The sequence below is a fragment of the Thalassophryne amazonica genome, chromosome 1 (assembly GCF_902500255.1).
Source record: "Thalassophryne amazonica chromosome 1, fThaAma1.1, whole genome shotgun sequence".
Classification (NCBI taxonomy): Eukaryota; Metazoa; Chordata; class Actinopteri; order Batrachoidiformes; family Batrachoididae; genus Thalassophryne; species Thalassophryne amazonica.
The window spans coordinates 73,237,786-73,251,672 of record NC_047103.1 but is presented as its reverse complement, the minus strand read 5'-3'; the positions used below and the strand labels follow the sequence as shown (position 1 = coordinate 73,251,672).

Sequence of the window (13,887 nt, the reverse complement as noted above, 5' to 3'; positions counted from 1 at the left end):
AAGGCAGCGGCATTTCTGGATGTTGTTGATGTATGCTTTCGCTTTGTGTGGTAGAGTTTTAACCTGCAATTGTAGATGTTGCGACGAACTGTATTAACTGACAATGGTTTTCTGAAGTGTTCCTTAGCCCATGCAGTAAGATCCTTTACACAATGTCAGTTTTTAATGCAATGCCGCCTGAGGGATTGAAGGTCACGGGCATTCAATGTTGGTTTTTGACCGTGCCGCTTACGTGTAGAAAGTTCTCCAGATTCTGTAACTTCTGATTATATTATGGACTGTAGATGATGGAATCCCTAAATTCCTTGCAATTTAATGTTGAGAAACATTGTTCTTAAACTGCTGGAGTATTTTTCCACGCAGTTGTTCACAAAGTGGTGATCCTCAACCCATCTTTGCTTGTGAATGGCTGACCTTTTGGGGATGCTCCTTTTATACCCAATCATGACACTCACCTGTTTCCAATTAACTTGTTCACCTGTGGAATGTTCCAATCAGGTGTTCTTTGAGTATTCATCAAGTTTCCAAGTCTGTTGTTGCCCCTGTCCCAGCTAATTTGAAACGTGTTGCAGGCATCCATTTCAAAATGAGCAAATATTTGCACAAATAACTCTGTCAGTTTGAACATTAAATATCTTGTCTTTGTGGTGTATTGAATTGAATATAGGTTGAAGAGGATTTGCAAATCAATGTATTGTTTTTATTTACATTTCACACAACATCCCAACTTCACTGGAAATGGGGTTGTAGAATACTACTCCTACTTGTAATAATAACAAAAATAAAAATATTTTCAACAACTAAAATGTTTAAATCAGTATTACTCTGGATCAGGGTTCTGCACTACTTAATTGATGAGCTATATAAAAATAAGATTACTTCATTTAACTTTTCTGCATAACTGCATAACTAATGTCAAAGCTCAGGCATTACTGGGTTTGTTTGGGGTTCAAGCTTTAAAATCAGGTCAAGTTCAGGAAGCCATAAATATGAAAATGATTATGGCTCTTGGGGTTAGTATGCATTTAATAGCTGTCTGAGGTTTGATCAACAGATAAACTCTGTTGCCAAAGCAAAGTAGAGAAGCTTGAATCTTCGACTGGACTGGGTTGCTTGATGCGAGGACGTTTCGCTTCAAATTGCAGAAGCTTCCTCAGCTAAAATTCTTGCTCTGGTGGTCTGACTTCTGTCTTGACTCTTGTAGAGAAGAATAATGAAGAAGTCACAAAAGCTGGAGTTTTAAACCTAACCAGACCCCTCCTACCGAGAGGCAGACTGCTATAGGCTAGTGACTAAACAATAGCTCTAATTAGCACCTATTGTGCTCTAGTTAGCACCCTCCTAATGACAGGGCAGCTGTCATATTTTAACTTCCTAGGAAGTTAAAATATTAGCCAGAGAGAAGAAATGGTTTGAGAGAGGGGTCAAGGAGGCATTCTTTGTGAAACGTTTGAAACCCAGCCTTAACCGGGAAGGGGGTCTGAGACACGCTTTATCCCCTGTTTACAATGGGGTACTCAGGTTAAAGCAGTTTCAGTCTTTTGTTCATGGTAATGAGTCATTCATGTCATCAGCAGAGTTGTCAAGGAAGCCATCAGGAGAGGGACAGCTGCCCTGTCATTAGGAGGGTGCTAACTAGAGCACAACAGGTGCTAATTAGAGCTATTGTTTAGTCACTAGCCTATAGCAGTCTGCCTCTCGGTAGGAGGGGTCTGGTTAGGTTTAAAACTCCAGCTTTTGTGACTTCTTGATTATTCTTCTCTACAAGAGTCAAGACAGAAGTCAGACCACCAGAGCAAGAATTTTAGCTGAAGAAGCTTCTGCGATTTGAAGCGAAACGTCCTCGCGTCAAGCAACCCAGTCCAGTCGAAGATTCAAGCTTCTCTACTATGGAAACCACCTGGACAACTGAGAGCCTACACAGAAACATTGCCAAAGCAAGTTTTCCAGCTACTTCTGCCTAAAGTAAAGTCTTCCCTCAGTAGAAGTGATATTCAGACGGCCATTTATGTCTTCTTCAGCTCCAGACTTGATTACTGTAATGCACTTTGTGCTGGGGTTAACCAGTCTTCTCTTGCACGCCTCCAACGTGTGCAAAATATGCTGCTGCTTGCGTTTAAATGAACACTCCCAGAAGTGAGCATATTATGCCTGTACTTTACTCAATCTTCTGGCTTCCAATTTGTTTTAGAATTGATTTGAAGATTCTAATGTTTGTTTTTAAAGCTATTAATGGCCTTGCACGGTCTTACTTGTCTGAAATGTTAACTACATATCCACAGTTACAGAAGATTATGGGCATCTGGTCGACTTTACTTAGATGTTCTGAGGTCAAAATATAAACTCTGGGCCGATCGTGTTTTCGCAAAGCTGAACCCAGACTGTGAAACAAGTTACCTCCTGATTTATGCACTATATCTGACCCAGCACTTAATCAAAGCTCAAGATTAATTTCTGCCAACGAAGTTGTAGGAGGTTATGTTTTCGTCCCTGTTTGTGAACAACCTGGAGCCAACAATTTTTCATGTATTGTTGTCAATTTTTTTCCTAAAGATTCATAGCCTCGTGGGCAAGAACTGATTCAATTTTCAAGGTCATAGGTCAAAGTCAGGAAAAATCTTGGAATATTGGTAAAATCCCTATTTTTAACATTGAACTAATTTGCAAAAATTCGTAACTGTCAAAAACATTAAATTTCTTTCATATTTGAGAGCGTTATGTTGGATGGTATTCTTTATTGACTGACAAAGTTTGATCTGGATCTGATCCAGATTACAGATTGTGTGGGGGCATTTAAATTTTGAAATCCCCACATAATGTATATTTTAGATTATATCATTAACAAACATGCCCCCATCACGCTTATATTTGAAAGTGAGGTGCAGATTGGCACTCACTGTTACCTGACAAAGTCTGATCCAGTTATGATCTGGATTGTGGATTTTGTGGCCATTTAAATTTTGAAAACCACATTTAATGTATATTCTATATCATATCTTAATCAAACATGCCCCAATCATGCTCATATTTGAAAGTGAGGTGCAGACTGGCACTCACTATCGCCTGAAAAAGTTTGATCCAGATCTGGTCTGGACTGTGGATTTTGTGGACATTTGAATTTAATATTGAAAAGGCCATTTGGTGCACATTTTGCATTATATCTCCATCAAAAGTGCCTCAATCACTCATTTTTTTATGGATTTACCTACACCACCAAAATTGGATGGATGTTCCAATTTTATGCCTGTCTATCTTCCAGTTATTAGTCAGAAACCAAGTGCCAAAAAGCAATGACTAATTGTGCATAGCAGAGCAAAGGTTGTGAATACTAAAGGTGATTTCTTAGTTTTGTATTTTTAATAAATTTGCAAAAAAATTTAAAAAAAAACAACCTTTTTCATATTATCATTACGGAATGGTATGAGTAGAATGTTGAGGGAAAATATAAATTTACTCAATTCTGGAATAAGGCTGTAACATAACATGGACACTTTCCGGATGCACTGTGTATACACACACACACACGAGAGGTGATTGAGACATTTTGAGCCGGACCCATAAAAAGTAGGGCATGATTCTCCATCTTTTGCATTCTGAGAAACCAACATTCCTCAACAATGCACTAGGGATGGGTACTGATAAGATTTTATCGAAATCGATGCCATTATCGATTCCGCTTATCGATCCGGTTCCTTATTGGTATCTCTTGTGAATTTTCTGTGTACTAAAAGTAGGCTTTACAGGTTTTCTATGTCAACACATTGGTCACTGGATCCTTGAACTCTGGACATAAATAAAAATAAATAAAATCTGTAGTTTTTGTCAAAAGCATTCCCTTTCAGACATTTTGGCATGAATGTCTCTCCGTACCTCTGATTTGAGCTCAGTTGGCTGCTGCACATCAGCGCAGGACGTCTCGTTTTGGAAGGAATAAACGTTTAGATCGATTGCAGTTTGTTTGTATTACAACATTTGGAAAGAGGTGTCATTTAATTTAAATGGCGTTTCGCTTTGAATTTATTAATTCTGACTGGACTCTATCGTTCTAACTTGACTCTGCAGAGAGCCGCGCAGCATTTGGAGCTGTGTGAACAGAACGGAGGACGATTCTCGTTTCTTTCTCCCAACAACACAGGAGTCCCAGTTAGTGACTTTAATTCGCACAAAAGTGACTCACAATTGACATATTTATGGATAAAAGTGGTGAAAAACAGAAAAAACTGTAACCCAAAATTACCCCCCAACACCACCCGCACGAAAATGTTTGAATTCTAGAAGCTCTGAAATGCAATCTGGGACTATTCCAGACGATAAACTGCAGTGAGTGCAGCATCCATTTAGGTGAGAAAAAACCCAACTTTCCTTATTCAAATTCATTCCAGTAGTATTCTGCTCGTACTAGGATGCAGCAGTTCTTTAGCTTGGCAGATAGTTCTGGAGGAAATCACTGAAGAAATTAACACATTGAAAATATGGTTTGATCTAAACAAATACAGGGATGAAGTGGGGGTGTGAGAGTCACTAGGTGTTCACAGGAAAAACTTATTTATTTCTATATGTATTTATTTATTTTCATTGTTAGTTGGTTTTATCTTTTCTGTTGTGTTTTGTTTCATCAGGTTCTTTTTGTCTCTCTCTCTAAAATTGTATTTTAGATTGTTTTAGTTATTGTATTAGTTATGATGAGTTATTATTACTAGTAATGTTGTTGCAATTATTATTAATATATGAATAAAAAAAATACAATTTGACAACAAACACTGAGCCATTAATTATTATACAGAAAACATGCACACAAACATGCTGAAATGTGAACTGCTTAATCAAATCAATTTTATTTATATAGATCCAAATCACAACAAACAGTTGCCCCAAGGCGCTTTATATTGTAAGACAAAGCCATACAATAATTACGGAAAAACCCCAATGGTCAAAACGACCCCCTGTGAGCAAGCACTTGGCGACAGTGGGAAGGAAAAACTCCCTTTTAACAGGAAGAAACCTCCAGCAGAACCAGGCTCAGGGAGGGGCAGTCTTCTGCTGGGACTGGTTGGGGCTGAGGGAGAGAACCAGGAAAAAGACATGCTGTGGAGGGGAGCAGAGATCAATCACTAATGATTAAATGCAGAGTGGTGCATACAGAGCAAAAAGAGAAAGAAACACTCAGTGCTAATGCTAACTTTAACATTGAAAATGCCTTAGACATACTAATGCGTTAGCATCGGTCCCGTTTTTAAGTTATAAAATACATCTATCAACTGTTTCAGAAGACCGCAACAGGTCAGTTTAACATAAAAAAGGTAAATATTACTCACAGACATATGCTCTTTAGGATTTTAGCGGGGAAAATTAAGATAAAGCGAGGGAAAACTGTGACTCAACGAAGCATCAAATCAAAGCACTGCTTCGATCTGCGAATCACTGCTTCGATTGGTTCAAGTTTCAAAGCAAAGCCGCACTGCAGAAAAGTTGATTACAGACCCGCTGTAGGGTCTGTAATCAATGTAGAGAAATGATCATTTTCCTGACAAACAACCCCAAAAACAACGGCGACTCTGAAGGACCGATAAGAGAATCGTTAAACAAAAAGGTTACTGATGTCGGTGGATTGAACCATTTCTTAACGATACCCGAAAGGAACCGGTTCTTGATACCCATCCCTACAATGCACCGAGTCAAAACTTCACACATTCTTGAGAAACATCATTTGACCCAACATGGGCTTTACCAGGCATGCCATGTACACTTCATGAAGAAAGACGATAAAGACCGCCAGTTGTAATGTCTGCAAAATGATAATATCAAGTAAAGGTGGAAACACCACGCTGAAACATTACTTGACCCAACATATAATTTACCAGGTGTGCCATGTATTTAACGCTCTGCACAAATACTCAACGGCACGAGTTCTACTGCTAATATCAGCCAACCGAGCAGCTCATCTATAACACAAGGTAGGCCTGGGCGATATATCGATAATATCGATTAATTCGAATTATTTTTTGTGGATGATTTAAAAAATGAAAAATTCAAGTTTTTTTTTTTCCTCTTGCAGCGGCGCACTTTTTTGTCCCCAGGACGTTCCGTAGCTCCCCCCTCCCCGTCCCGTTTCCTTCACACAATAACAAACATGGCTAATCGCTAATGGAGAGCGAGTTTCGTCAGTGGTTTAAGATTGCTGTTTCAGACGTGGAACAAGTGACTGGACGCTGCAAAGTTTGTCTAAAGCCACGGTTCTCCCCAGACAATGGAACAACAGCGCAGTGCCGTTGTATTTTTGTTAAATCCAGCCAGTCTGTTTGTGCTGATCGGATTGCTGTCTGCTCATCGGCAAACAGCTGAGCCGAGCAGAGTCACAGCGCTGCAGCTCAGAGTGAAAGAACAAAAACTCAGTCGAAGTCTTCCATCAAAACAGCTCCTTCTACCTGTAGCTCTTAAGGCTTTATTTTACAGATGAAAGCTTTCACGTTTCCAAAGTTTGCTCAAATAAGCTGCAAAGACGGTGTTACAGTGAAGAGTCTCTCGTTCCCTCACAAAGAGAGAGCGAGAGAGAGAGATGCTCCACACTAAAAAAACAAACAGCAAAGCAAAATTTAATAAACAATCATCTTCACCACACAATTCAGTGAAACAGTAAAGTGTGAAAAACTGATTCAGAAAGTTTTTCCATCCAGGATTTCATCTTTATGAGAGCAAATTTACTTCTTACATAAGTGTTTTCTTTTTATTATTGTTGTTTATGCACCAATGACACCAGATCAAATTGTATGTGAGAACTTACATTGCAATAAATTTGATTCTGATTTGACAATCAAATCAGTCCAGGTTTAGCTCTTGTACAAACAAGACAATTAGGGGTTATACTGTTTTTAAAAAGTATGCAATCCCACTCAGAAATGTTAAAAAGAAAAAACTAAATTGTCAACATGACAGTAAAACTCTGCCTGTCTGACTGGATTAAAGGTACAGTGTGTCACTTTTAAAGAAGAAGAGAGCAAATTATATGTCCATCAAATAAACATTAGCATTAGCAACAATAACATTAAACATTAGGTCTCTTTCTTCTAAGTCCCTGTTGGTAAATTATATAATAATTGATCAACGTATTTATTTATTCTGCCTAACAGAAACTTGGTTACAGCAGGATGAATATGTTAGTTTAAATGAGACAACACCCCCGAGTCACACTAACTGTCAGAATGCTCGTAGCACGGGCCGGGGCGGAGGATTAGCAGCAATCTTCCATTCCAGCTTATTAATTAATCAAAAACCTAGACAGAGCTTTAATTCATTTGAAAGCTTGTCTCTTAGTCTTGTCCATCCAAATTGGGAGTCCCAAAAACCAGTTTTATTTGTTATTATCTATCGTCCACCTGGTCGTTACTGTGAGTTTCTCTGTGAATTTTCAGACCTTTTGTCTGACTTAGTGCTTAGCTCAGATAATTATAGTGGGCGATTTTAACATCCACACAGATGCTGAGAATGACAGCCTCAACACTGCATTTAATCTATTATTAGACTCTATCGGCTTTGCTCAAAAAGTAAATGAGTCCACCCACCACTTTAATCATATTTTAGATCTTGTTCTGACTTATGGTATGGAAATAGAAGACTTAACAGTATTCCCTGAAAACTCCCTTCTGTCTGATCATTTTTTAATAACATTTACATTTACCCTGATGGACTACCCTGCAGTGGGGAATAAGTTTCATTACACTAGAATCTTTCAGAAAGCGCTGTAACTAGGTTTAAGGATATGATTCCTTCTTTATGTTCTCTAATGTCATATACCAATACAGAGCAGAGTAGCTACCTAAACTCTGTAAGGGAGCTAGAGTATCTTGTCAATAGTTTTACATCCTCATTGAAGACAACTTTGGATGCTGTAGCTCCTCTGAAAAAGAGAGCTTTAAATCAGAAGTGTCTGACTCCGTGGTATAACTCACAAACTCGTAGCTTAAAGCAGATAACCCGTAAGTTGGAGAGGAAATGGCGTCTCACTAATTTAGAAGATCTTCACTTAGCCTGGAAAAAGAGTTTGTTGCTCTATAAGAAAGCCCTCCGTGAAGCTAGGACATCTTTCTACTCATCACTAATTGAAGAAAATAAGAACAACCCCAGGTTTCTTTTCAGCACTGTAGCCAGGCTGACAAAGAGTCAGAGCTCTATTGAGCTGAGTATTCCATTAACTTTAACTAGTGATGACTTCATGACTTTCTTTGCTAACAAAATTTTGACTATTAGAGAAAAAATTACTCATAACCATCCCAAAGATGTATCGTTATCTTTGGCTGCTTTCAGTGATGCCGGTATTTGGTTAGACTCTTTCTCTCCGATTGTTCTGTCTGAGTTATTTTCATTAGTTACTTCATCCAAACCATCAACATGCTTATTAGACCCCATTCCTGCTAGGCTGCTCAAGGAAGTCCTACCATTATTTAATGCTTCAATCTTAAATATGATCAATCTATCTTTGTTAGTTGGTTATGTACCACAGGCCTTTAAGGTGGCAGTAATTAAACCATTACTTAAAAAGCCATCACTTGACCCAGCTATCTTAGCTAATTATAGGCCAATCTCCAACCTTCCTTTTCTCTCAAAGATTCTTGAGAGGGTAGTTGTAAAACAGCTAACTGATCACCTGCAGAGGAATGGTCTATTTGAAGAGTTTCAGTCAGGTTTTAGAATTCATCATAGTACAGAAACAGCATTAGTGAAGGTTACAAATGATCTTCTTATGGCTTCGGACAGTGGACTTATCTCTGTGCTTGTTCTGTTGGACCTCAGTGCTGCTTTTGATACTGTTGACCATAAAATTTTATTACAGAGATTAGAGCATGCCATAGGTATTAAAGGCACTGCGCTGCGGTGGTTTGAATCATATTTGTCTAATAGATTACAGTTTGTTCATGTAAATGGGGAATCTTCTTCACAGACTAAAGTTAATTATGGAGTTCCACAAGGTTCTGTGCTAGGACCAATTTTATTCACTTTATACATGCTTCCCTTGGGCAGTATTATTAGACGGTATTGCTTAAATTTTCATTTTTACGCAGATGATACCCAGCTTTATCTATCCATGAAGCCAGAGGATACACACCAATTAGCTAAACTGCAGGATTGTCTTACAGACATAAAGACATGGATGACCTCTAATTTCCTGCTTTTAAACTCAGATAAAACTGAAGTTATTGTACTTGGCCCCACAAATCTTGGAAGCATGGTGTCTAACCAGATCGTTACTCTGGATGGCATTTCCCTGATCTCTGGTAATACTGTGAGAAATCTTGGAGTTATTTTTGATCAGGATATGTCATTCAAAGCGCATATTAAACAAATATGTAGGACTGCCTTTTTTCATTTACGCAATATCTCTAAAATCAGAAAGGTCTTGTCTCAGAGTGATGCTGAAAAACTAATTCATGCATTTATTTCCTCTAGGCTGGACTATTGTAATTCATTATTATCAGGTTGTCCTAAAAGTTCCCTAAAAAGCCTTCAGTTGGTTCAGAATGCTGCAGCTAGAGTACTGACGGGGACTAGCAGGAGAGAGCATATCTCACCCGTGTTGGCCTCTCTTCATTGGCTTCCTGTTAATTCTAGAATAGAATTTAAAATTCTTCTTCTTACTTATAAGGTTTTGAATAATCAGGTCCCATCTTATCTTAGGGACCTCGTAGTACCATATTACCCCATTAGAGCGCTTCGCTCTCAGACTGCGGGCTTACTTGTAGTTCCTAGGGTTTGTAAGAGTAGAATGGGAGGCAGAGCCTTCAGCTTTCAGGCTCCTCTCCTGTGGAACCAGCTCCCAATTCAGATCAGGGAGACAGATACCCTCTCTACTTTTAAGATTAGGCTTAAAACTTTCCTTTTCGCTAAGGCTTATAGTTAGGGCTGGATCGGGTGACCCTGGACCATCCCTTGGTTATGTTGCTTTAGACGTAGACTGTGGGGGGGTTCCCATGATGCACTGTTTCTTTCTTTTTTTGCTCCGTATGCATCACTCTGCATTTAATCATTAGTGATCAATCTCTGCCCCCCTTCTCGGCATGTCTTTTTCCTGGTTCTTTCCCTCAGCCCCAACCAGTCTCAGCAGAAGACTGCCCCTCCCTGAGCCTGGTTCTGCTGGAGGTTTCTTCCTGCTAAAAGGGAGTTTTTCCTTCCCACTGTGGCCAAGTGCTTGCTCATAGGGGGTCGTTTTGACCGTTGGGGTTTTTCATGGTTATTGTATGGCCTTGCCTTGCAATATGGAGCGCCTTGGGGCAACTGTTTGTTGTGATTTGGCGCTATATAAGAAAAAAGTTGATTGATTGATTGATTGAAATATTAAAGTGTTTTTAAACTTTTCAATGTTATTTATTAACTTAGAAACATGCAAAAAGAACTTTGATATTATAACATAAGTGTCATTTTTTTTTTTTTGTCTGTTATTCTTGCTTTCAATGCATCTAAAACCAGTCAAAATGACTCGCAACGCGCAGCCTCAAGTGATAACTGCCAACAGCACCGCTATACTAAAAATTTATGGGGCGAACCCTGAAAGCCCATCGCAACAAAACGCAGCCGCACAACAAACTTATTCCAGTATCTAAAACAGAGGCATCCAGCTGCATGGGAGAAATGCTACACTTTACGAGGGGAACAAGAGCGCACACTCCCGCTAAAAACTAGCTTACTCTGGTGGAATCATTTACCCAAGAGTATTTTTTAAATCAAAAGAACAGTTGGAGCTTCAATTCCAGGAGGTAAGTAGGGGTTTGTTTTATGTTTCTGATAGAATAAAAGCAAAACTTTTGAGTTATCTCTGCCATTTGTACTAAATGTTTTCTTGTAAAAAGTCAGGTTAGAAAAAATACAAAAATCTAATTTTTTCTGAAAAAATCTGAGATTTTATTTTTAGGGCAAATCGCCCAGGCCTAACACAAGGTAAATATATAAAAAAGGTAAATATCCTGCGCTTTAATGACATTAGCACTCTGTGCATGTAGCACCTTTTTATTTTACCATTAGCGCTCAAGCTAGTGAGTGCATGAGTCACCAGCAAAACCCCTTTAAACTCACTGTACGGGCAGGGAACATGAGTGAGGAATGGATGAATGCCTGCCTGATCCCTACCTCTGGCACCACTTTTAAAAAGACAATTTAAATATCTGAAGTGAAGGATGTTTCAAAGGCAGCCATCATAGCAGGCACTTAACCCACACCCACAAGCACTTACCAGGTACCATTGATGCGAAAAATCCAAATAGATCATTCGCCAAGTATCATGACTGATCACCTAAAACTGTGTCCACTACTACTCTCATTTTAATGTGTTTTGGCTCGCTCACTGTGACAGCGTAAGAACTACATATTCACTTCAACTCCATTGTGGTGGTGTAAAATAACAAAAACCACATCACTACCTAAATACTTATGAATCTGATTCAAACACTGCAACTGCAATATTTTCCACAATAACTGAAATATGACTTCATCACATGATGCAGCCCTCATTTTGACAGACATTTTTACTTGTCTGCACATGCTAAGAACAGATGCCAAGTGCCATGATTTCTGCAGTTCTGAGTGTCAGCAAATCAGCAGTGGCACAAAGGTTCATCATTATCACAACGTGTGCTCCTGTTTTAATTATTCTGATACAAATACATTTGCGCAGGACAACCAGTGTGCATGAGTACCAGGATGAGGTGAACATAAGGCAGAACAAAGATGAAAATATGAGTTTGACCCTTTTTTTTTCTTCTTTTTTTGCTGGAGTGGTAACAATCCAAGCACAAGTCGGTCTGAAGCCACGCTTACACAGGCAGTTTTAGCAGGTGGGCTGGGGGTGCAAGTGTCCCCTGGGTTTTAGAATTTAGAATCAGTGAATGAGCACCACACAGGTGCAAATATGGCTGAGTTGTTAAAGAATGTATTTGAAATAAATTCATTATGGATCATTATAAATACTTTTCTTTCAAAAGTAGTCACACAGTAACACAGTAATAAAAAAAATACTATATAGAAACAAAAGATGCATCAACATGCGTTGATAACTGTGTGATACAGTAATTGAATTGCAGCTGTCTGAATCATAATAAATCAAATCGTGAGGTGAATAAAGATTCCCACCTCTAGCAGGCACTCCAGCAGAAAGTTCCAGGGGGTCACTCTGCTGCTGAGTTCAGAGTTTCCTGATGGCTGCAGTGGTATGCAACACAGCATCCAATTTTAATGCTGTACACACACACACACACACACAAATTTAATCCGAGATCCTGCAGCGTGGCAATGCCAGCTACACTGCTACAATCATGTGATGTGTGGCCATAAACATGATCCAGCAGGCACCTCAGTGCTAAGTACCTCAGCAAATGGAAAATACCAAGGAGACGCCTCCATATCACCTGACTGAGGCAGGTAGATACTTTAAGGTGGCGATAAACTAGTGGGTTGCCTGGGTGCTTGTCAACCAAGACCCAGAGTTGAGGTGTTGTGGACATGACAAAAAAAGAAGCATTATGACATGCTCCCAGATCTAAGCTTGCTGACACTTAAATGCCAAACTGATCAAACAATCTAACATTACAACAGATAAACACTGATTAACTTTGGCTAGCCTGCAAACATGATAATAGTACATAACAGCTCAGTGGAAGCAGCTAGTCCTAACTCTAAAGTCGATGTTTCGACTAAGTGATATGGTAAGATTTTTTTCTTTTAGTTTACGCTTATGAAAGAAGCAGCTAACAGTTCAGACTACCTTAGAGCTTAGCTAGCCATGTACTACAGCTTTGCAAATAGCATGCTAGCTAATGTAGCCAATTTATTGCTTGAGCAATTAGCTTCAGATAACCGTCTCTGTGGCCAACTACGTTAACGTTACCATGTTGAATAGAATATGCAGGTGACAGTACTTTGACAAAAATATACGCTCTTTGGCAACAGATCATGTTACTTTATCAAGCTAAGGCTACAAACTTAGCTGAGGCGCTACCCGGCTTGCTAACCTACTAAGCGCTTCTTAGCGTCTTGGCTTGTCTGCCATCGCAACCCCAGCCAAACAGTTTGGATGACCACGAAAAATGTTTTTCTCATCGACAGAAAGTCGTTGATAGTGTGTGAAGTTAACACAAACCTGTGTCTTTAGCGCGCCGTGTTTCGTTGCTTCTTGCGCCCGGTGTGTGTGCGCTCAGGCCCCGCAGGCTGCTCCTGCTGCCATCGCGGTGTCAAGTACCAGCACAGCAGGCGCGCCACCCCGGACACTACCGTGTAACAACACACAGGACCTCCAAACACAACACAGCACGTCCCATAGACCTCAATGCCATTCAAAGCCACAACTTTTTTCAGTTTTATACACAAGATGTGTAGAATGATTCACTCGAAGCATATTTGCAGAGTGATTGGAAGACGGGTGTCTGGATTTGCGATTGTCCTGCATCAAGACTAAAATCCATGAGTGACTTTCTGAACTCGGCCACCAGAAGTACTCAGTCGTGATGAATTTGTATCGACATTCACTTATCTCGGCAGTGAAATTCACATCTGGGTCTTTGACCTTTGAGATGGAGAGATACCTGGGATGTGCTTGTGGAGTCATGAGGTCGCTGAATAGAGGTCTTCTGTAAATATTCTGTTATCTGCTTCACTATGATGCCTTTGCAGGATGTCTTTAGGGTCCTGGTGGTTCCTGTGAGGTTAGGACCAAATCCGTGACCTAAGGTAGTGATTGTATGTCTTTGGTATGACATCTCTTTGGAAGGTCCTTGGGTATCACTGGAATGATTTTGTATCAAATGAGCAGTTAATCAGGGAAACTAAAGGTGCAATGACACTGATTCATGCACTTGCATATAGACCGCCGTCAGAAGTGCGTCTCATCTCAATGGCACCAAGACTGTT

General features: G+C 39.6%; 1 protein-coding gene across 1 annotated transcript in view; it reads right to left on the bottom strand.

The window, feature by feature from the left end:
• The window catches only part of LOC117511792 (NEDD4-like E3 ubiquitin-protein ligase WWP1), a 143,598-nt gene extending 130,340 nt beyond the window's left edge, over positions 1-13,258 (bottom strand). The window contains 1 exon segment of the mRNA XM_034171695.1: positions 13,121-13,258. The gene's annotated coding sequence lies outside the window, so the exon portion shown is untranslated.
• Positions 13,259-13,887: the final 629 nt, after the last annotated feature.